This window comes from Schistocerca gregaria, chromosome 8 (genome assembly GCF_023897955.1).
Source record: "Schistocerca gregaria isolate iqSchGreg1 chromosome 8, iqSchGreg1.2, whole genome shotgun sequence".
NCBI classification, from domain to species: domain Eukaryota; kingdom Metazoa; phylum Arthropoda; class Insecta; order Orthoptera; family Acrididae; genus Schistocerca; species Schistocerca gregaria.
The window spans coordinates 315,309,589-315,334,194 of record NC_064927.1 but is presented as its reverse complement, the minus strand read 5'-3'; positions in this window follow the sequence as shown (position 1 = coordinate 315,334,194).

Genomic DNA, 24,606 nt, shown 5'->3' with positions numbered 1-24,606 from the left:
GGTCACTGCTGTCAGCTGCAGCGGGCCATTAAGCGGAATCAGCCGTGACGAGCGAAAATGCGTACCAGACGAGGATTCGAACCCAGGATCTCCTGCTTACTAAGCAGATGCGGTAGCAATGCGCCATCCGGGACTCAGCGTTACCGCTTCTGCTAGGACTATCTCGGTACGCCTCCCACCGAGCGCCGCCTATTCATAGTCCCTGCCATTACATTCCCGTTCGCTACTCAGAGATTCCCACAGGAGGCCGGACGTACTTGTGCATCCGCAATGAAAAAGGTTTCAAATCTCTATTATTTGCAGTTTTCCAAACAGATGACTCTCTAAAAGTAAGCGAAATAATTCCATTCACTGTAGGTCTCAGTAGATACCATTCTTTGTGTATCTGTAGTAATCCGTACATTGTAGGTGAGATAGGTGTTCGGTGTGTTAGACTCTTGGTAATACAACTAACCATTCCGGAGTCTGTAACAGATTTTCCACTTTACAAATCATTCTGTTTATCGGGCTGCTTTCTGACTTGTGATACACAGGATCAACGAATAGTTGTTTCACCTTCTTGTGGTACTCCACAGCACCCATTACAACTGTAGCATTTCCCTTATCTACTTTAATCACCACAACGACATCGTTCTCTTTGGATCATTAGGACCTTTACTTTCCTGCGGCGGTTTGTTGCTTTTGGAGGATTTCATTATCCCTAGAATTATAGATACGTCTAGCCTTGCTTATTCGGCATGAACCATCCAGAGGAAAGAAAGATACTACGACAACACTGACAATTTCTTCAGCTGAAATTCTCTTAAAATGAAGCGCCAGAGACAATAATGTCGGCATGCGTATTCAAATACAGAGATCGTAAATATGCAGAATACGGCGCTGCGGTCGGCATCGCCTGTATAAGATAACAAGTGTCTGGCGCAGTTGTCAGATCGGTTACTGCTTCTACAATAGCACGTGATCAAGATTTAAGTGAGTCTGAACGTGGTGTTATAGTCGGCGCACGAGCATTGGGACAGAGCATCTCCGAGGTAGCGAAGAAGAGGGGATATTCCCGTACAACCATTTCACGAGTATTACGGAGTAGGTATTAAAATCCATGGAGAAGAAATAAAAACTTTAACGTTTGCCGATGACATTGTAATTCTGTCAGAGACAGCAAAGGACTTGGAAGAACAGTTGAATGGAATGGACAGTGTCTTGAAGGAAGGATATAAGATGAACATCAACAAAAGCAAAACGAGGATATGGAATGTAGTCGAATTAAGTCGGGTGATGCTGACGGAATTAGATTTAGCAAATGAGACACTTAAAGTAGTAAATGAGTCTTGCTATTTGGGGAGCAAAATAACTGATGATGATCGAAGTAAAGAAGATATAAAATGTAGACTGGCAATGGCAAGGACAGCGTTTCTGAAGAAGAAAAATTTGTTAACATCGAGCATAGATTTAAGTGTTAGGATGTCATTTCTGAAAGTATTTGTATGGAGTGTAGCCATGTATGGAAGTGAAACATGGACGATAAATAGTTTGGACAAGAAGAGAATAGATGCTTTCGAAATGTGGTGCTACAGAAGAATGCTGAAGATTATTTGGGTAGATCACATAACTAATGAGGAGGTATTGAATAGAATTGGGGAGAAGAGGAGTTTGTGGCACTAGTTTAGAAGAAGGGATCGGTTGGTAGGACACGTTCTGAGGCATCAAGGGATCACCAATTTAGTATTGGAGAGCAGCGTGGAGGGTCAAAATCGTAGAGGGAGACCAAGAGATGAATACACTAAGCAGATTCAGAAGGATGTAGGCTGCAGTACGTACTGGGAGATAAAGAAGCTTGCACAGGATGGAGTAGCATGGAGAGCTCCATCAAACCACTCTCAGGACTGAAGACCACAACAACAACAACAACCGTAAATATCAGGAATCCGGAAAAACAAACATAGCTTTGGCCGTTAAAAGTTCCTGTAAGAATCGGACCAACGATGACTGAAGAGAATCGTTCAACGTGACAAAAGTGCAACCTTTCCGAAAATTACTGCAGCTTGCTGAGCCATCTACAGGTGTCAGCGTGCAAACCATTCAACGAAACATCATCGATATGAGCTTTTGGATCCGAACGCCCACTCGTGTGCCCTTGATGACTGAACGACACGTAGCTTTACGCATAGCCTTGGCCCGTCACACCGTAGCTTTACGCATAGCCTTGGCCCGTCACACCGACATTGGAGACAACTTCATGAACACATGGACCCTGCAAGTCAGCAGGGGACTGTTCAAGCTGGTGGACGCTCTGTAATGGTGTGGGGGGGGTGTGCAGTTGGATTGATATGGGACCCCCGATACATCCAGACACGACTCTGACAGGTGACACGTACCTAAGCATCCTCTCTGATCACCCGCATCCATTCATGTCCACTGTGCATTCCGACGTACGTGGGCAATTGCAGCAGGACAATACGACACCCCACACGTCCATAATTACTACACAGTAGCTCCAGGAACACTCTTCTCAATCTAAATACACTCCTGGAAATTGAAATAAGAACACCGTGAATTGATTGTGCCAGGAAGGGGAAACTTTATTGACACATTCCTGGGGTCAGATACATCACATGATCACACTGACAGAACCACAGGCACATAGACACAGGCAACAGAGCATGCACAATGTCGGCACTAGTACAGTGTATATCCACCTTTCGCAGCAATGCACGCTGCTATTCTCCCATGGAGACGATCGTAGAGATGCTGGATGTAGTCCTGTGGAACGGCTTGCCATGCCATTTCCACCTGGCGCCTCAGTTGGACCAGCGTTCGTGCTGGACGTGCACACCGCGTGAGACGACGCTTCATCCAGTCCCAAACATGCTCAATGGGGGACAGATCCGGAGATCTTGCTGGCCAGGGTAGTTGACTTACACCTTCTAGAGCACGTTGGGTGGCACGGGATACATGCGGACGTGCATTGTCCTGTTGGAACAGCAAGTTCCCTTGCCGGTCTAGGAATGGTAGAACGATGGGTTCGATGACGGTTTGGATGTACCGTGCACTATTCAGTGTCCCCTCGACGATCACCAGAGGTGTACGGCCAGTGTAGGAGATCGCTCCCCACACCATGATGCCGGGTGTTGGCCCTGAGTGCCTCGGTCGTATGCAGTCCTGATTGTGGCGCTCACCTGCACGGCGCCAAACACGCATACGACCATCATTGGCACCAAGGCAGAAGCGACTCTCATCGCTGAAGACGACACGTCTCCATTCGTCCCTCCATTCACGCCTGTCGCGACACCACTGGAGGCGGGCTGCACGATGTTGGGGCGTGAGCGGAAGACGGCCTAACGGTGTGCGGGACCGTAGCCCAGCTTCATGGAGACGGTTGCGAATGGTCCTCGCCGATACCCCAGGAGCAACAGTGTCCCTAATTTGCTGGGAAGTGGCGGTGCGGTCCCCTACGGCACTGCGTAGGATCCTACGGTCTTGGCGTGCATCCGTGCGTCGCTGCGGTCCGGTCCCAGGTCGACGGGCACGTGCACCTTCCGCCGACCACTGGCGACAACATCGATGTACTGTGGAGACCTCACGCCCCACGTGTTGAGCAATTCGGCGGTACGTCCACCCGGCCTCCCGCATGCCCACTATACGCCCTCGCTCAAAGTCCGTCAACTGCACATACGGTTCACGTCCACGCTGTCGCGGCATGCTACCAGTATTAAAGACTGCGATGGAGCTCCGTATGCCACGGCAAACTGGCTGACACTGACGGCGGCGGTGCACAAATGCTGCGCAGCTAGCGCCATTCGACGGCCAACACCGCGGTTCCTGGTGTGTCCGCTGTGCCGTGCGTGTGATCATTGCTTGTACAGCCCTCTCGCAGTGTCCGGAGCAAGTATGGTGGGTCTGACACACCGGTGTCAATGTGTTCTTTTTTCCATTTCCAGGAGTGTATTTCGCCGGCCGCTGGTGGCCGAGCGGTTCTGGCGCTACAGTCTGGAACCGCGCGACCGCTACGGTCGCAGGTTCGAATCCTGCCTCGGGCATGGATGTGTGTGTTGTCCTTAGGTTAGCGAGGTTTAAGTAGTTCTAAGTTCTAGGGGACTTATGACCTCAGCAGTTGAGTCCCATAGTGCTCAGAGCCATTTTTTCTAAACATTTCCGCTGGCCACAAACTCCCCAGACATGAACATTATTGAGCATGTCTGAGATGCCCTCCAACGGGCTGTTCAGAAGACATCTCCACCCCCTCGTACTCTTACGGATGCATGGACAACCCTGCAGGATTCAGGGTGTCAGTTCTCTCCAGCACTGCATCTGACAGTAGAGTCCATGCCACGCCGTGTTGTGGCACTTCTGCGTGCTCGAGTGGTTGGGGGGGGGGGGGGGGGGCACAAAATATTAGGCAGGTGCTTTTGCTCTTCAGCGTATGTGTGGTTGTGAAATTCAGTTCTGTGCCTTGAAGTGATACGACGGCTTCATTGTGTTCCTCTGACGAAAGTTTCACCATTACTCGTTTTGTATTCAGGAGGGCTCCGGTTTTGTGCACTTTATCTGTCAGTTTTTCGAACTTTTTGTTTCACTGAATAACACATACCTCATAACCTTGGTAAATGATTGATCGTTATTCTGTCCACTTTATCGCAGCCGTGAGGTCCAATATTCATTTTCTATTTATGAAGGGTAACTCACTGCGTAGTGTTTCCCTATACTAGAATGTAACTGAGATTACTTCTTCCTTAACTGGTGTGGTTGTGGTGAACGGGTAGTTATTCGCATATCCAAGCGTACAGTATACTTCATGGGAATGTGATTTGTGTTGCGTTCCTCCTTTATGGTGTTGCAGTTTTGTTGGAGAGCAGTGAATGTTGCAGGAATTGGATAGAAAATGGGTAATGAACGAATAATGTTTTATTGCACAACGAGTGCACTGTGAGCGTTCGAGCGTTGTGGCACTTGCCAGTGCCATTCCACAACCCGTGAGAAGTTCTGCGTGCCGTATGGACCTTAAACTGTTCCTTAATATTCCACTTTTGTTGTTTAGATTTTAGCTAAACAACACGACGGAGAAAGCCCCAATCCCAGGACAAGTCTTCTTCATTCGACACTGCGTCTATGGTCCCCGCTGCCACAGGAAGAGAAGGAAGAACTAAAACAACTGCATCGAGAACTACATGACCCTGGAAGGCGCATAACGTACTTACATCGAAGCTCGTAGCGATCAAGAAACAAGAGGAAGTAGGAAAATTTCTACGCCATCTGAGTCACGTGCGAATGTGACAAAGAATAAACAGCTAATTATGCGTGTCGTTCTCGCTTTGTCATCTCAAACACGTACTCATACTACAACAATGGAAGTCTCTGAGATATTAACCGGTAATAAGCTTTATGAGAAGCGTCGGTCTACTTCTTTGGCAGGTTACACTATTTAAAGAAGGCAATAAGTTTGTCATCGGTATTAAATGATGTCATAATCAGGGCAGTTAACTTCGAGGTAATCATATGCCAGTTGGGTGCACAGCCACTTACTGCGTCAAAGCTCAGTCATTAAGTTACATATTAGCTACATAATTTGCATTCCAATGTGAAATATTTGCAAATAACGGTAATTATATATCCTACGTATCAATTAACAGGTTCGACAAACTGCGCCTGGATGCGCACAGTTTTTTGTGTGACTGTAATCATCAAACCTGTTAGCATGAATGTGCAGCATCCTATCGTAATTCATCATCTCTTCTTTCTCATTTGGATTATGCTATCCAATAATACTTTAAGGAAACAGCAGAAACATATATAGCTTATGTAGTCATTTCATAAACACAAATGAGGGTACATGTTTATTTCATTGACACTTATTACTGATATTTTTTGTTTAAAAACAATATGAATGAATTAAATGTCTGCTTACTGAATTTTTTTACACTAAATGACAGAAAAACGTGTGGAAACACTTCCTCCGACTTTTTTACATTTTTGACTGCATTAAGTGCTTGTAAGTCCGTACAATCTTTACCGTTTCCACTGTAAATGAAGCAGCAGCTTTGCTTCTATTTTGAATAAGTGTCTTCTGTCCGTTGATGTCTACAAATGATACTTTTTTCCCCTGAAAAGTACAGTTGGAGAACTAAAATTTTTTACTCTTTGATCGCAGCCTGATTCTCGTTCAGCTTGATCCAAGAAATCGTTTAGTCTAACTGTGGACAGTTGTGACATCAGGTTTTAACATTGCAGCTTGTCTGATCTGAACGAGAATGAACGCTCGAATGAGATCGCGACTGCAAAACTATCACTGAACAAAGAAATAAAGAAATGAAAAATTTTAACAAGGGAAAAAATCATCAGATACGGACTCAAATATGAAAATTCTCCTTCTAAAATAATAAAGGTCATAAAAAATAATTCGTGTACATAACTTGGTACATCAGTCATCTTTGAAATGCACGCAGCTGCCTCGGGCATGGATGTGTGTGATGTCCTTAGGTTAGTTAGGTCTAATTAGTTCTAAGTTCTAGGCGACTGATGACCTCAGAAGTTAAGTCGCATAGTGTTCAGAGCCATTTGAACCATTTTGAAATGTAATTTTCCTGGCGTATTTATTTACATAACTTTTCTCTTTCTTTTATTAACGTTATCTGTGTTATGCGAAATCAACCGAGAATCAATGAAGGCTGCGAAACAATTTTTGGAGTAACCATGCAAAGAGATGAATGTCTTGATCAAGGTGGGGAACGTGGAATATGACTATAAATCAGTTAAACAATTCTTTGGATATAGTTGAATGAAATGCGGTGGAGTCGAAAACGAATGTGAAATAGTATTATATGAGAAAAGAGACATTGCAGAAAGGTGGAGGAATAGTTTGAAAAGCTGAATACATGAAATAATGAAGATGTGAAACTGGAGGATCCTGAGGAAGGTGCTCCAGAAGACTCTTGCGCAATGAGTTTGATCTTGCACTCAGACAGCTAAACCTGGGAAAGCTGCTGGAGTCGATGATATGCCAACAGAGCTCGTCAAGGCTGCTGGACTACAGCTACATGTTGAAGTCTTCCAACTCACAAAACCGTGAAGCTCCCAACAAATCAAAAAAATGTTTTACAATGCCCGTACCAAATAAAGTATCTGCAAACAGATATGAACACTGTTGGACTCTCAGTCTGTTGAAACATGCCTCAAAGATCTTGACTTTTATCGTTCTGAAGGGCAGATGCAATGATCACGGACGACCAATGTGTGAGTACACGAGAAGCAATACTCGATATACGATTAATTCTTGAGAAAAGACTAAAGCCTTCGTCGACTTAGAAGAAGAATTTGGCAGGGTAAGCTGGCGACAGCTTGTCGTGTTTCTGAGAGAGAGTTTCATAAAGTGTAAGGACAGAAGGTAGTAAAGAGTGTGTGCAAAGATGAAGTGGCTATGATGGGATGTGGAGAACGTGAAGAAGAAGCTACTGTTATGCAGGCTGTCAGAGAGGACCACACACTGTCTCTTGTCTTATTTAATGGATGTATTCGGAGGACAACAGATGCATTCAGAGGAAAACTTGGAGTTACAGGAGGAATTAAAGTCAGTGGTAAGAAAATAGACATGTTGAGATTCGCTGCTGATGTCGCAACGTTAAGTGAAGATGCTTGCCCGAATGGAAACCACCCTCAGGTCTCCCTATAACGTGAGAATTAATGAAGCTAAAACAAAAACCCTAGTTGTGAGTAGACAAAACACCATTTCCGAACGCTCACTTAACAGGGAGCGACTAGAGACCGTCGAATTCTTCGCCTACGTAGCGAGTAAAACTGCATCGTTTGGTAGATCAAAGATGGATATTGCAAAGGTGATGGCTGATTTTAACAAGAGAAGAATCCTTTTCACGTCCAGCGGCATAGACAAATATTCCAGGGAAGATCTCACGAAGACATTTGTTTTGAGTGTGCAGCTATACGGAAGTATAGACACTCGGAGAAGCAAAAGGACAACAAATAATAGCCTGTAAGACGTGCAGCTGTCGCAGAATGCTAAAGATGCCTGGGTTGACAAGGTATCGAATTGAGCTCCACAGAGTGGAGGAAGAGCAACCATGTCTTTCAAAGCTTATCCAATACAGAAGGGGTCGGCCATCTGGTGAGACATGACGTCATTAAAAGTATCACTAAAAGGACAGCAGAGGGGAAGAACACAAGAGGCAGATAGAGACTGGAAAACGTCAAACAGGTAATGGATGATACCGGCTGCACCACTGATACCGCTCTCAAGAGGAAGGCCAAAGACTGGAAACCATGGCGAGCTTCTGCCAACCCACCTCATGGTGGAAGATCTGAAGTAAATAAATTTGTTCATAGTGGAGTGACGTACATGTATACGGGGTGTTTGGAAATTCCCGTTACAAACTTCTAGCACTTGTAGAGGGGAATGAGTACATAATATTCTGAACATCACTTATGTTACAGCATAAAGTCAAGTGTCGGCACGCCAGCCGGGAACGACAGGGAAGAGAAGGCTGTGAGAAGTCAGCCAATCGAATGCTGATTGGACCTCCCTCCAGGATGACAACACGACAGCAGTGGCCCCTGTGTGGAGAGGTCGTAAGCGCCACGACCGACTGGTGACGACTGGTGACGACACATGTCTGCACCCTGTATACTGTCCACCGACTCGATCTACATCTACATGGCTACTCTGCAAATCACATTCAAGTGCCTGGCAGAAGGTTCATCCTTCCTCAGTTTTCTACAACATGACCCTAACCTGTCTCCTACAGAACTCCAGGCTATGTTCTCCAACGGCAAATGACTCCACCATTATCCCCCTAGCAGATGAACCATCTACCACTGTGGTGCTTGACTGACAGAAGCATGTTAGTGAAGGTTTGTGCCAGCTGTCTGCCACCTTTCCTGGTGTCCCCCTTCCTCTCTACCCCCAGCCCATTGCCACACCTTTAGCGCTGTGTCCCGCCCTCTCTCCATCTCCCACACCCTCCACCTCCTTTCCCAACACAACTCCCAGCACCTACCCCTCCCCAGTGATGAGCTTCACCCTGATGTCTACCCCTCCTACCAAATCTAACACCAACTTCCTCCTGCTTCCTCCTCAGGGCTCCTTGTCCTCCAACTCCATTCTCCTGAGCGGCTTTCCCCCTACTACACCCCCTCTCTCTCCCGTGTTCCCCCTCAGTGTCTCTGCACTCCCTCCTGCTTTGTATTCCCTCTTCGTCTCCCGCCCTGCCTGTCTCCTGCCTCTTGGTGCGCCTCTTGCCCCCTTTTATTCCTCTTCTTTCCATCCCCACTGCTGCACCTTCCTCCTCACTTTTTCCCTCCTCTCCAGCCTCCAGTCCCTCAGCAGGTCCCTACCAGCGGTTTTTTATTCTTCATGAGTGCTCCGTCGTTTCCAGTGTTTTTTTAAGTGTCTGGCTCTGTGTGATTTTTATCCTGTGGCCAACTTTTAACTTGTGTTTGCCTCTAGTGTTTTTCAAGTGCACTTTGATTTGCTAGCCGTGTTCTTTTAACTTTATGTCGACTTTTCAACTGTTCCCCAGTCCATATCCGTGTATATTTTAACTCCCTTCATCTCCATTTACTGTGTTTTTTATGTCCCCCTTTTTGTCCCCTCTTTTTTTATGTAATCACCCTTCTATATTTTTGTAAAGCCAATTGGTGGTGGACTGTGTCGCTACCAGTCCTCCCCTGCCCTTATGCGGCAGTGGAATGAAACTGCAATAAAGAAAAAAAAAAAAGCTGGTAACAGCCCAGTTCATTAGCAGCTTCAAGATTAGCGACTTCGAGAGCAGTGTCAACTCTTGTCTCTTTGCTTATACTCTCTATGTAGCACAGACTTAGGATTATCTTTACTGAATAAGATTGATTATCTTGTATGTCGCTCTTTCCTTGCGACGCATCAGTGTAATTGCCAAAGTTAAATATTGTAACTTACTTTTTGTAATAAAACTCATTGATACTACTGGTTTGACTGTTTGTCTAGTGATCCGAGTATGCAGGCTTCCTTGTCATCGGCGTTTTTTTTTCTGCTGGCGACTTAACTCTACCTTGTCTTCTCTTTGCAGGGGTGTGTTTACACGTTATTACAGTGTCTCTTATAGTGTTTATTCTGTTCAATGCTTTCAGATGGTCGTTGCAGAAATTTTCTTTCCTTGTGTGCGTATTTTTATTGCTTTCATTGTATGTTTATTGCATTTGCCTATTCCAAAGTGAGAAACCCACTTCTCCCACCCTTTGCTCCGGTGCCTCAGCTGCAAGTGATAGATACAACGCGGCTAATACAGATGTTTCAGTTTCAGACGTAACAGATCGCCACCCCTCTCAATACGGTACGGCAGTTACTAACAACCAAACCACCAACGCTGTGCAACATGCAACAGCTGTAGCTCCGAGTGCCATACTGCCTTTTCACCAGTTTAACGAAAAAGAAGAGGAATGGCTCGAGTGGTTGCGACAGTATGAAGCCCACACCATTGCTCACAAAGTGTCAGGTACTGTGAAACTACATTGCTTTTTTGTCAACATAAGGAAGTGCACTCTTCCGCCTTATTCAGGAATTGTTTCCTAACGCCACTCTCAGTGAACTTTCCTATGGTCAGATTGTAGGTTTTTTTAAACTATTATGACCAACAAGTGAATGTGGTGGGAGCTATGTACCAAGTCCTTCGTTGCATTAAAAGGCCAGAACAAACTTATCGCGAGTGGGTAACAGATTTGCATGTTATGACGAGGAAATGCAAATTAAAATGTGCTTTTGGTGCTTTATATTGAGATGTTATGCTGCGTGATGTGATTGCGTACAATGTAACTGATGTCAAACTTGGAGGACAAATTTTGAAACCGTCAGATCCATCATTCCAGCACGTTGTGCAAATCCTAGGTCAATATGATTCAGGTGCCGTAGCAGATGATAAATGTAAGCAGCCACCAGTTTGTCGGGTTGAGTCGTCCCTCGTTCACAACCATCCCAGTAGGCAGCAACCGAATGCATGCGCCAAGCCACGAAAACAGTTCTCCAACCAGGCGGCTACATCAGTAAACAAAATTATATCGTGCCCTTGGTGCTGTTCGTCGCCCAAACGCCAAGACCACCTGTCCAGAGTTGCACAGTGTTATGCTTCTGGCAACAAAGGTCACATACAATTTGTTTGTTTGCGACGGAACGAACATAAGAATTCTGTGCACTCACAAAAATCTGTTCTCAAGGCCCATGTGATCAGTGCAGTGTATTCAAAGCCTGCTTCAGCATTAGCAAATCTAGCAAGTGACCGGTTTCTTCAGCGCTACGGCAGTCCGACAAACTGTTTCTTCATTTGCATATTAGTGGAAAACGTGTGAAATTTCAGTTGGACACGGGTGCCTCTGTTACATTGCTGAGTCGTAACACCTATGAACTGTTAGGCTTCCCACGCCTATCGAAAACTAGGAAACACCTGAAATCTCACAATTGGACAAGACATTCCCGTTCTCGAAAAATGCACTTTGCCTGGCATGTATCGCTCGCATATGCGAACTGTAACTTTTGCTGTGATACAATCACTCGATATTGAGAACATATTTAGCCTTGATTCGTGCGACTTGTTGGGAATTTAAATTCAGAACAATGTGTTGACAGTGACTGCATTCAATGCGAACCACAGTGTAGCTAGCTTGCTGAAAGAATTCCCTAAACTCTCCTGGGAAGGTTTAGGAAAAGCTAACAATTTTGTTGCACATATTACTGCTCAGCCGAAATTTTGCCGGGCCAGAACAATTCCCATTACATTACGGAACAAAGGGGCTGCTGAACTTACGGAATTGGAAGATAGCGGAGCTATTGCACCCATACATGGTAGTCAATGGGCAAGTCCACTCGTTTTGCTCCCCAAGCCTTCAGGTCGCATACGCCTCTGTGGTGTTTTAACTCTACAGTCAACCCACAAACTGTGATTGATACTTATCCATTGCCAAGCCCAGAGGATCTGATGGCTAGATTGCATGCTGGTAGCTACTTTTCAAAAGTTCATTTGCGCGACGTATATCTTCAAATATCACTAGATGAAGAATCTCAAACTGCGAGTGTTGTATACACTAATTTGGGCTTGTTTAAATATTTGCGTTTGCCTTTTGACAGTACTTCCGCACTCGCCATTTTCCAATGATATCTGGAACAGCTGACTGCTCAAGTACCAAACTGTTCAAACTATTTGGACGATATTGTCGTAGCAGGTCGTACACCTGAAGAACACATTGCAAATTTGCGTGCTTTGTGTCTCGTGCTGTCTGATGCAGGACTGAAGTGTAGACTGGACAAGTGCGATTTTTTTAAAACCTGAGTTTCAGTGTCTTTGTCATGTCATGAAAGTCACATTTGTTAGCCACTCGCGATCTGCCAGTTCCTCTAAATGTCACAGAGTTGCAGTCAGTCTTAGGCAAAATAAACTATTACGTTCGTTTCGTACCGAATGCTGCACAAATCGTAGCTCCATTGCACCGCTTGTGTCGCTAGAACATCCCCTTTATTCGGACGTATGAGTGCCAAGAAGCTTTTCAAAAACTTGAAGATGCATTGCTCAGTGATCGATGCTAGGTTCACTTCGATCCTGACAAATCAGTTGTCTTGCAAGTTGAAGCTGCTTCTTACGGAATCAAAAATGGTTCAAATGGCTCTAACCACTGTGGAACTTAACATCTGAGGTCATAATTCCCCTAGACTTAGAGCTACTATAACCTAACTAACCTAAGGACATCACAAAGCTCCATGATGGAAGCAGGATTCGAACGTGCGACCATAGGAGCAGCACAGTTCCGGACTGAAGCGCTTACAGAATCGGTTCAGTGCTTTCGTACAGATGTGGTGGTTAAGACAGGCCTATAGCTTTCACATCAAAAATGTTGTCCAAAGCTCACTGTAACTATTCACAAATAGAGAGAAAGACATTGGCTATTGTATGGTGACAGGAAATTCCATCATTATTTGTATGGCACAAAATTCTACTTAGTAGCGGATCACAAGCCATTGCAATCCTAGTTTCATCCAATGAAGCCGGTTCCTGTACGAATTGCTCAGTAATTGCAAAGATGGGCTTCTTGTTGTCATAATACCAGTACGACATTGTGTATCGTCAGAGGGCTCAACATGGTAATGCGGACGCACTTTCACGTCTTCCGATTGGCCTTGATACAGACTTTGACGCTTGTGCTGTATCTTGTTGTCACATCGATGCTCAGGATTCTGAATTGCTTCAATCCTTTCCTCTGAACTATAGGAAAATCGCACAGGCCATGGAAACTGATTCACGGTTTAACGTTTTGCTAAAATACATTCACACATCTGGGCCTCGCTGATTGCATAGCAAAATGAACTTTGTAGTCCGCTGAAACTCTTCACGTTGGCGTCTACATCTACAGCTACGTGACTCCTGTGCTAAGGATTCAGTGGACCACCTTCAAGCTCTCTCTCTCCCATTCCACTCTGGAACTGCGCGCCGGAAAAAAGAGCACTTCAGTTTTTCTGTTTGAGATCAGATTTCTCTTATTTTATCGTGATGATCATTTCTCCTTATGTAGGTGGGTGCCAACAGAATGTTTTCGCAATCGGAGGAGAAAACTGGTGATAGAAATTTCATGAGAAGATCCCGTCGCAAATAAAAATGCCTTTGTTTTAATGATCGACACTCTAATTCACGTATCATGTCTGTGACACTATCTCCCCTATTTCGCGATAGCCAAAAAACGAGCTGCCCTCCTTTGTACTTTTTCGATGTCATCCATCAGTCCCACCTGATACGAATCCCACACCGGACAGCTCTATCCCAGAATAGAGCGGATAAGTGTGGTGTAAGCAGTCTCTCTAGTAGACTTGTTGCACCTTTTAAGTGTTCTGCCAGTGAATCGCAGTATTTGGCTTGCTTTACCCACAATATTATCTATGTGATCGTCCCAATTTAGGTTATTTGTAATCCTATTTCCGTAAGAATTTAGTTGAATTTACAGCCTTCAGATTTGTGTCACTTACGCGTAATCAAAATTTAACGGATTCCTTTAGCACTCATGTGAGTGACTTCATACTGTTCTTCATTCAGGGTCAATTGCCACTTTCCTCGCCATACAGACATCTTATCTGAATCATTTGGCCTTTCGTTTTGGTCATCTGATGACTTTACAAGACGGTAAATGATAGCATCATCTGCAAATAATCTAAGAGGGCTACTCAGATTCTCCTATGTCGTTAATATGGATCAGGGACAATAGAGGACCTATAACACTTCCTTGGGGAACGGCGGATATTACTTCTGTTTTACTCTATGACTTTCCGTCTGCTACTACGAACTGTGACATTTCTGACAAGAAATCACGAATCCAATCGCACAACTGAGGCGATACTCAATATGCACACAGTTTGGTTAGAAGACGCTTGTGAGGAACGATGTCGAAAGACTTCTGAAGATCTAAAAATATGGAATCAATTTGACATCCCCTGTCTAAAGCACTTATTACCTCATGAGTATAAAGAGCTAGTTGTGTTCCGCAAGAACGATATTTTCTGAATCCGTTCTGACTATGTGTCAGTAATAGTTTTCTTCGAGGTACTTCATAATGTTCGAATACAGTGTATGTTCCAAAACCCTATTGCAAATAGAAGTTAGTGATATGGGCCTGTAATTCAGCGGATTACTCCTATTTCCCTTTTTGGGTATTCGTGTGACTTCAGATATTTTCCAGTCCTTAGGTACGGATCGTTCTATGAGCGAGCGGTTGTATATCATTGATAAATATGGAGCTATTATATCAGCATACTCTGAAAGGAACCTGACTGGTATACAATCTGGACCGGAGGCCTTGCCTTTTTTAAGTCAAAAAAATGGCTCTGAGCACTATGGGACTTAACATCTATGGTCATCAGTTCCCTAGAACTTAGAACCACTTAAACCTAACTAACCTAAGGACAGCACAAAACACCTAGTCATCACGTTATTAAGCCATTTAAGGTACTTTGTTACACCGAGAATATCTGCTTATATGTTTCTCATCTTGGCAGTTGTTCTTGAATGGAATTCAGGAATATTTACTTCGTCTTCTTTGGTGATGAGTATTTAATAACTCTCCTTTAGTGGCACTGTCAGCAGTGACTTAACCGTTGTTATCGTGCAGTGAGGGTATTGATTGTGTCTTGCTACTGGTGTGCTTTATGTATGACCAGAATCTCTTTGGGTTTTTTGCCAGATTTCGAGACAGAATTTTGTTGTGGAAATTATTAAAACAAAAGCATCTCGCATTGAAGTACGAGCTTTATTTCGAACTTTTGCAAAACATCGCCAGTCTTGGGGATTTTACGTTCTTTTAAATTTCGCATGCTTTTTTCGCTGCTTCTGCAAAGCGATCTGACGCGTTTTGTGTACCATGGGGGATTAGTGCCATCATTTATTAATTTGTGTGTTATGTATGTCGCAGTTGCTGTCGATACTATCTCTTTGAAAACATTCCACAACTTTTCTACGCTTACATGATCAGATCGGAAGGAGTGAAGACTGTCTCTTAAAGACGTTAAGAGCATTTTTATCAGCCTTTTTAGATAGATTTATTTTGCTTTTCTTTTTGATGGTTATAGGTGTTACGGTATTCAGCCTAGCAGAAACTGTCTTGTGGTCTCTAATCCCTGCATTCGTCACGATACTCACTATTTTTCCAGGATTATTTCTTGCTAAGAGGTCAAGTATGCTTTCGCAACCATTTACGCTTCGAGTGAGCTCATGAACTAACTGTTCAAAATAATTTTCTGAGAAAGCATTCAGTACAATTTCGGATGACGTTTTATGCCTGCCGCCACCTTTAAACTTATAATTCTTACAGCATATCTAGGGTAGATTGAAGTCACCGCCGACTATAATTGTATGAGTGGGGTACCTATCTGAAGTGACTCAAGTTTTCTTCGAGCTGTTCAGCAACTATATCTTCAGAATCAAGGGGGCGGCAGAACGATCCAATTAATACTTGAATCTGATTGTCAGGTATGACCCTACCCATACTAATTGAAGTAGATAGTTCTAGTTCAATTTCACTACAAGGCAAGCTACTTCTGACAGCAATAAATACTCCACCACCAATTGTATTTAATCTATCCTTTCTCAACACTGTTAGATCGTTTGAAAAAAATTCGGCTGAACTTATTTCCGGCTTTAGCCAGCTTTCCCTTCCTGTAACTATTTGAGCTTCCGTGCTTTCTATTAGTGCTTGGAGCTCTGGTTCTTTCCCAACACAGCTACGACAACTTACAAGACTGATCGTTTCTACAACTACCTTACTGTGTTTTACCTGCCCCCTTTTAGACGGACGTCCTCTCTGTGGTTCTCTGAGAACCCCTAACCAAAAAACCTCCCAGTCCCTTCCACACTGCCTCTCGCTACCCGTGTAGCCGCCTCCTGTGTGTAGTGGACTCCTGAGCTATTAACTGGAACCCGGAAATCCACCATCCGATGGCGCAAGTCAAGAAATCTGCATCCTACATAGTTACAGAACCGTCTCTGCACCAAAGGACCACAATCGGTTATATCTATCATGGTGAGCTCCACCTTAATCTCGGAAGCAAGACTGGTAATCTTTACTATTTCCGCTAGCAGCCAGAAACCAGAGAGAATCTCCTCTGATCCAAAGGCACACACGTCGTTGGTACCGACATGGGCCACCACCTGCAGCTGGCTGCACCCTGTACTCTCCATGGCATCCGAAAGCACCCTTTCCACATCCGCCGTAACTCCCCCCGGTATGCACATGGAGTGCACACTGGATTCCGTTCCCTCCCTGGCAGCCATGTTCCTATGGGGCCCCATTACATGCCTAACGCTGAAGCTCCCAACTACCAGTAAAACCACCCTCCTTGAATGCCCAGACATTGCGGGCCCAGAAACTTCCTCTGGAACAGGGTGGACGACTGCATCCTTCTCAGAGTCTTCATCAGCCACAGATAACGCCCGAAACCTTTTCGTCAAAGGAACTGGGGAGGCCCTATGATCAGCCCCTTGGAAAAGTTTTCGCCGACTAGCAGACTTTGGACTGGTCTTCGACTCGGCCACAGATGAGGGATCAACCTCAGTACAGGCATACCTGGGGCGGCCACAGCAGTGGACCAATCGGGGGATATGTGGGACGTGCTCGGCGTCCCTAGCATGCCTGTGTTTGACCCATCACAGTGATGTCTCTTGGCAGCAGAGTCTGGAACCGCATGACTGCTGCGGTCGCAGGTTCGAATCCTGCCTCGAGCATGGATGTGTGTGATGTCCTTAGGTTGGTTAGGTTTAAGTAGTTCTAAGTTCTAGGTGACTGATGACCTCAGAAGTTAAGTCCCATAGTGCTCAGAGCCATTTGAACCATTTTGGCAGCAGACTCAAGCTGTTTGACAGAAGCCAACACAGCCTGGAGCTGTGAGCGAAGGGTCGCCAACTCATCTCGCATCTGTACACAGCAATCACAGATCCTGTCCATTACTGCAGTCGCTTGTGTTTGAAGCTCGTAAAAATATGTAACAAACGAATGGTGTACTCGGCTTCTTAGCAGCAAGAAGTTTATCTATTAAGCACTCAAACACACAAGAAATTACAAAAATGAAATAGCCTCGCTATGCTGCAAGGCGTGATTCTTGTTCAGAATGACAGTGGACAGTCACATGTATTGACCCCCAAAGCTTTGCAAACATAAGTGTTGCAGTTACTTCGCGAAGAACACTGAGGTATTGTTCATACAAAACCGTTAGTGTGTTGACACTCTACTTGGCAGGATATTGACACTCACATAGATGTCGTCAGTTGCATGCACGTGCGGGAAATCAGTCCTCTCTGCCACAAAAATTCTCTTCTTGGCCAAAGTCGCAATCACTATGGCGTTCCATAGACTTTGCAGGACCTTCGTGGAACATTCATTGATTGGTTGTGGTAGACTCTTATTACAAGTTTCCTTTTTCTGTGCAAATGAATTCGATAGCATCACGTAGCTCGGTTCAGGCGTTGTCCTCTATTTGTTGCCTCGAAGGTTTGCCTGAAGTCATAGTGTTTAACAGCGGCTCTCAGTTTACGCCAAATGACTCTGAAACATTTTTTGAATGCAATGGCATGGAGCATCTAACAAGTGATCCGTTCCATCCACAGTCAAACAGCGAAGTGAAACGTTTTGTCAGAACATTAAACTAGCAGACTGCCAAACTTTGCACTGCACACGCCAGGGATCAAGCATTGGAACTGTTTCTCACCACCTATCGTTCGCATCCACAAGATGGACCATTTCCGACGGAATTGCTTCACGGCCCCTGCCATCGAACTGTGCTCCTCCCTTCTCACCATCCGGCGCCGTAGGAAAGCCGCAAGTGTCCCTTCGCGCCGCATATTATTTTATTTTTCAGGCTTTGTAGTAGTAGCAGATGGTGAGTGCGAGACGAGATCCTTCGTCGACTTGGCCCGTGGATGCATCTCATTTGAGGTGCAGACGGATTGCAGCGCCGACATCACAATAAAATCCACCACTGTCATGTGCACGGTGATGCTGATGTATCTCTTCCGCAGATTCACGGATCCCGAGAACACCGCGGCCACAACAGCCGCTGAAGGATGTCATCACGAAATCGCGGGACGGCCCCATGGAAACGGAGCCTCGCCTCTTCTGCCTACTCCCGTCTTACCGATTAAGCTGGATCCGCCCACGCCGCAGCGGCTGACACCTTCTACATCTTTCTATGGCCATCAGTAGATGGACACGCAGCCTTAGGCCTTATTCCAGGGGACGTTACAAACAAAAGCGAAGGCCGGAAGGTAGGGTACGACCAGAAGTCTAACGTACCCTGCAGCCACAGCTTCCAGTCCTTCAGACTGTCCACAGACCCGCCATTGTCGTGCTCAATATACGACGACAGGACGAAAGTCAGTTGCTCTGGGAGGGATTGGTGGGAGGGAAGGAATGTTATGGCGTAAAGTGAAGCGCTGGCATGCCTGTCCAGAAGTACAGGGAAGAGAAGGCTGTGAGAAGAAGTCAGCCAATCGCACACTGACTGGACCTCCCTCTAAGACAACAATGCGACAGTAGCGGCCCCTATGTGGAGAGGACATAAGCGCTGTGACCGACTGGTAATGGCCCAATTCAGTAGCAGCTTCAAGATCAGCGACTTCGACAGCAGTGTCACATCTAGTCTCTTTGCTTGCACTCTCTAAGTAGCACAGACTTGGGACTGTCTATACTGAAGAAGATTGGTTATTCCGTATGTCGCCCTTTGCTTGCGACACATCTGTGTGATTGTCAAAGTTAAGTATTGTAATTTTCTTTTTGTTTTTAAAACACTTTAATACGACTGGTTTGATAGTTTCTATAGCGATCAGAGTATGCAGGCTTCCCAGACAGTACAACTTATTTCACAACTCCATTCATTAGTAGCCACAGAAATTGCTCGTGTACTCGTTGACGGGTTCTCTTCAACTGACACAGTACGGTCTCTTCCATTTCTGGTGTGTGGCGTCTGCTTGGAGCACCACAGTCATGCCTGCTAATGGTGGAAGTACCCCTTTCTTGAACCCGTTGCTTGATTGCGACGAAAAGGCTATATGATGGAGCTGGACGTTGTGGATAACGATCATGATAAAGCCGATGAGCATCTGTTGCAGTAACGCGAGCTTCATCATTCAGTATGATCATGTATGTGTATTCTGCAAACTTGTACTCAACCATGTTGCTATAACACCCACAGACAAGTGAATATGGTTCGAACCAGGTCAGAGAAGTAGGAGACGTGCAGTGACATCAGTCTATCATACATAACCATCCTCACCATTACCACAGTTTGCATATTACCTAGCAAACATGTTCTCAAACGGCTGTAGCATGTATACGGTACTTTCCGGGACATTAGTGCCTATGCAAAATACACTCCTGGAAATTGAAATAAGAACACCGTGAATTCATTGTCCCAGGAAGGGGAAACTTTATTGACACATTCCTGGGGTCAGATACATCACATGATCACACTGACAGAACTACAGGCACATAGACACAGGCAACAGAGCATGCACAATGTCGGCACTAGTACTGTGTATATCCACCTTTCGCAGCAATGCAGGCTGCTATTCTCCCATGGAGACGATCGTAGAGATGCTGGATGTAGTCCTGTGGAACGGCTTGCCATGGCATTTCCACCTGGCGCCTCAGTTGGACCAGCGTTCGTGCTGGACGTGCAGACCGCGTGAGACGACACTTCATCCAGACCCAAACATGCTCAATGGGGGACAGATCCGGAGATCTTGCTGGCCAGGGTAGTTGACTTACACTTTCTAGAGCACGTTGGGTAGCACGGGATACATGCGGACGTGCATTGTCCTGTTGGAACAGCAAGTTCCCTTGCTGTTCTAGGAATGGTAGAACGATGGGTTCGATGACGGTTTGGATGTACCGTGCACTATTCAGTGTCCCCTCGACGATCACCAGAGGTGTACGGCCAGTGTAGGAGATCGCTCCCCACACCATGATGCCGGGTGTTGGCCCTGAGTGCCTCGGTCGTATGCAGTCCTGATTGTGGCGCTCACCTGCACGGCGCCAAACACGCATACGACCATCATTGGCACCAAGGCAGAAGCGACTCTCATCGCTGAAGACGACACGTCTCCATTCGTCCCTCCATTCACGCCTGTCGCGACACCACTGGAGGCGGGCTGCACGATGTTGGGGCGTGAGCGGAAGACGGCCTAACGGTGTGCGGGACCGTAGCCCAGCTTCATGGAGACGGTTGCGAATGGTCCTCGCCGATACCCCAGGAGCAACAGTGTCCCTAATTTTCTGGGAAGTGGCGGTGCGGTCCCCTACGGCACTGCGTAGGATCCTACGGTCTTGGCGTGCATCCGTGCGTCGCTGCGGTCCGGTCCCAGGTCGACGGGCACGTGCACCTTCCGCCGACCACTGGCAACAACATCGATGTACTGTGGATACCTCACGCCCCACGTGTTGAGCAACTCGGCTGTACGTCCACCCGGCCTCCCGCATGCCCACTATACGCCCTCACTCAAAGTCCGTCAACTGCACATACGGTTCACGTCCACGCTGTCGCGGCATGCTACCAGTGTTAAATACTGCGATGGAGCTCCGTATGCCACTGCAAACTGGCTCACACTGACGGCGGCGGTGCACAAATGCTGCGCAGCTAGCGCCATTCGACGGCCAACACCGCGGTTCCTGGTGTGTCCGCTGTGCCGTGCGTGTGATCATTGCTTGTACAGCCCTCTCGCAGTGTCCGGAGCAAGTATGGTGGGTCTGACACACCTGTGTCAATGTGTTCTTTTTTCGATTTCCAGGAGTGTATTATATACTCACTGCCCTCTACAAGTCTTAGAAGTGTGTAAGTGAATTTACCAACACCCTGTATATTCCGTTGTAAGGTTTCTGTGCCCAGAGAGATTATTATCTGTCCACAATCGGAGGAATGGACATTTGGATGAAGCTGGAAGGACGGAAATAGAAAGAGGGTTGGCGCGAGATTTTATGGCCGTGGAGTGCACGAAAAAGAGAATTTGATCGACACGAGGACCAACCAACATTGGAAAAGGCGTATCAAGGCGAAATAAAGAACTTTTGATCCTAAGTGATGTAAGTTGTGCAAGTTCTTAATGCGATTTCTGACCACAGAGAAGCAGCTGTGTGAGCTATAAATACTCGAAGAATGTAGCTTTTTAGCTAATTATGGTGAGGAATGATTAGTCACTAAACAATAATTTTGTTGCCATAGTACGTTAATTGCTAATCGCTTTATGCGTCTTTTGAATTTAGTAAATGATCGCTCCGCAATCAAATATGACTGCAGATTGCCGATTGTGGATAAAGTGAAAGTCAAAAATTTCTCTGAGCACTATGGGACTTGACATCTGAGGTCATCAGTCCCCTAGAACTTAGAACTACTTAAACCTAATTAACCTAAGGACATCACACACATCCATGCCCGAGGCAAGATTCGAACCTGCGACTATAGCAGTCGCGCGGTTCCGGACTGAAGTGCCTAGAACCGCTCGGCCACAACGGCCGGATAAACTGAAAGTGTTTATCTCACCTGTACACCCGCCAGGGTAGTCGAGAGCGCTAACGCGCTGCTGCCTGGACTCGGGTAGGTGCGCCAGCCCTGGATCGAATCCGCCCGGCGATACGCCGGTCAGCCTGGAAGTGGTTTTTAGGGTGTTTTCCACATCCTGCTAGGTGAATATCGGGCTGGCCCCCACCTTCCGCCTCAGTTACACGACTCGCAGACATTTGAAAACGTTCGCACTATTTCATGCCTTACACTTAATGCAGACAGCTGGGGTGCAATAATTCCGTCCTGGAGTCAGAGTGGCGACAGGAAGGGCATCCAGCCACCCTCTGCAACTAACACTGCCAAATCCGTAGTAACACAGCCAACCCCGCGTTGAAGCGGGACAAAGGCCCAAAGGAAATGATGATGATGATGGTTTATCTCACCTGGACATGTTTCGAATACATTTTTACTTTTCAGAAAAGCTGTTGGATTTAAGCCAGTTTGACGCCTACGAACAACAGTAATTTGTTGTTTAGTTTCATCGCAAAAAACGATGAAGCTACCAGCTATCTTAACCAAATCAGCGCAGACAGATTGCAGCTGCAGCCATCATGTAGATGTACAGCGCATTTATACGTGTTGTAACGAGCCTAATGCTCGCTTCTTCGCACATGACTCCATTAGACCCACACATAATACGTCATCCAACTTCGCATGTAATATGAAAGCAAGAATCTGACAGATCTTACACATGGAAAACATTACATAACTGAAACTGTGTAAGTACTCTTAATATAGAAATAATAAAAGAAACGCGTCGATATTGTACACAGAGTATATTCTCCGCTCCACTTCCGCTCCGTAATTCCGTAGGGGCAGGGGGATCCACTTTATTGCCGAATTCCTTGCTTCACCGACTAAGTCCCGCCCAACAGGCGACGTTCCGTAGCCTATCGAGAGGCACGCCGCCAATAGGTAAGACAAACAGACCGGTTCCGATAGTCAGCAATTACCTGGCAATAGAGATGGTGGAAATACTCGGAAAATCGAGTTTTCACTGAAATTTCACGCAGATTGAACACCGAGAAAACGTTATATAAAAATGAAGCAGCAAACTTTGGCAAAATACACTCTGAAAGGTAACATTCGTAAGTTATGATGAATACGTCGCACCACATAGTCCGCTTGTCCTATATTGATTAAAATGCACATGACCATTTCCACCAGGATTTCTTATCTTAAAACGGATTTTATGAAGCCTATTTCCCAACCTATGTATTTTTAGGCTACTGATCTGTGAGACACTACTGTAAGCCTCCAGTAGCCTGTAAAATCTTTAGTTCTTCTTTCTTTTTTCTTACTTGGTATTATTATTTAAATGTCTACTTTGCTTTGTTGATTTAATTCGCTCTCTTTGTTGCTGAATCCTCGAACATAGCCACGTTTGCAAAGAGGTATAACTCGTAATGTCACACCATTTGTACTTTAAGATTTTCCCATTTGTCTCCAGTTGAACCAGCGCTATATGCTTGGCTGTTTGTCAGTTTGACAGTAATTTTGCAGTTTCCTGACTGCAATGCGAGCGCTGTGCAGGATACACACGTCAAATAATAGAAGTAGTGAAAACTCGTTAGAAAAATATACTCCCTCTGATAAACACAGGTAGAAATCAATTAGAAGAAGTAATTGTTAAACCTACTGTTTTTAATATTTGCACTGACTACATTTTTCGTAAATGGGAATGTAAAGGAAACGAATGAGTTAAGGTAGTAAATGGTGATTACGTTGATGTGCTTCTGTTTGCAGGTATTACCGTCATGATGATCTCCAAATATCAGTATACCACTTGAACGAAACACGCAAGAAATACGGATTTATTAAAGTTTCTCCCAATAAGACGTCGATAATGCCATTCCGAGGAAAATATCCAGTCAGACCAGAAATTGTTTTGCGTACTTCATGTGTAGAAAATATCTTTAAAAGCTCTGTTTTAGGCTAAGGTATAAGATTTGATTTTGACTCTGATACTGAAGATAAAATAAACGAATTCCAAGTTGTATGTGGTACCGTTATCGTAACATAGGACCACAGAGCACAAAAAGAAATTATCATGAACTTTTATAAGGTGATGGTTGTTCCTATTTTATCCAAAGAAAAGCGAAAGCTATGTTACCACAAGAATGACAAAAGAAAAAAAAAGGAGGTGGAATTCAGTTAGCTGAGATAATGTTGCTAAGGACGAAGAATGGCACAAGAAAAGACGTGATTAGAAATGAAGATGTATTAGAACAGAATGAAATACTTTCAACATGAATGAAATAATTTAAAAGCACTGTGAAAACTGGAGACAAAGCGTCATGAGTAGCCAAAGACATAGAATTCCCCAGAAGATACCGAACTACATGCCGAATGGGATAAGAGATATTGTATTGGAAGCCCTTGGAAAAGGTGGGTATGATCTTATTTGTGAGTTTGGAATAGGCAGCTGCTTAATCCTTGAAAGGAAGATGCTGCTGATCTAGAACATCGCCTACATACGTAACCCGCAGGGCACCGTACGGTGCGTGACTGACGATACCCTGCACGACTACTGGTCATTTCCTTTGCTGTACCAG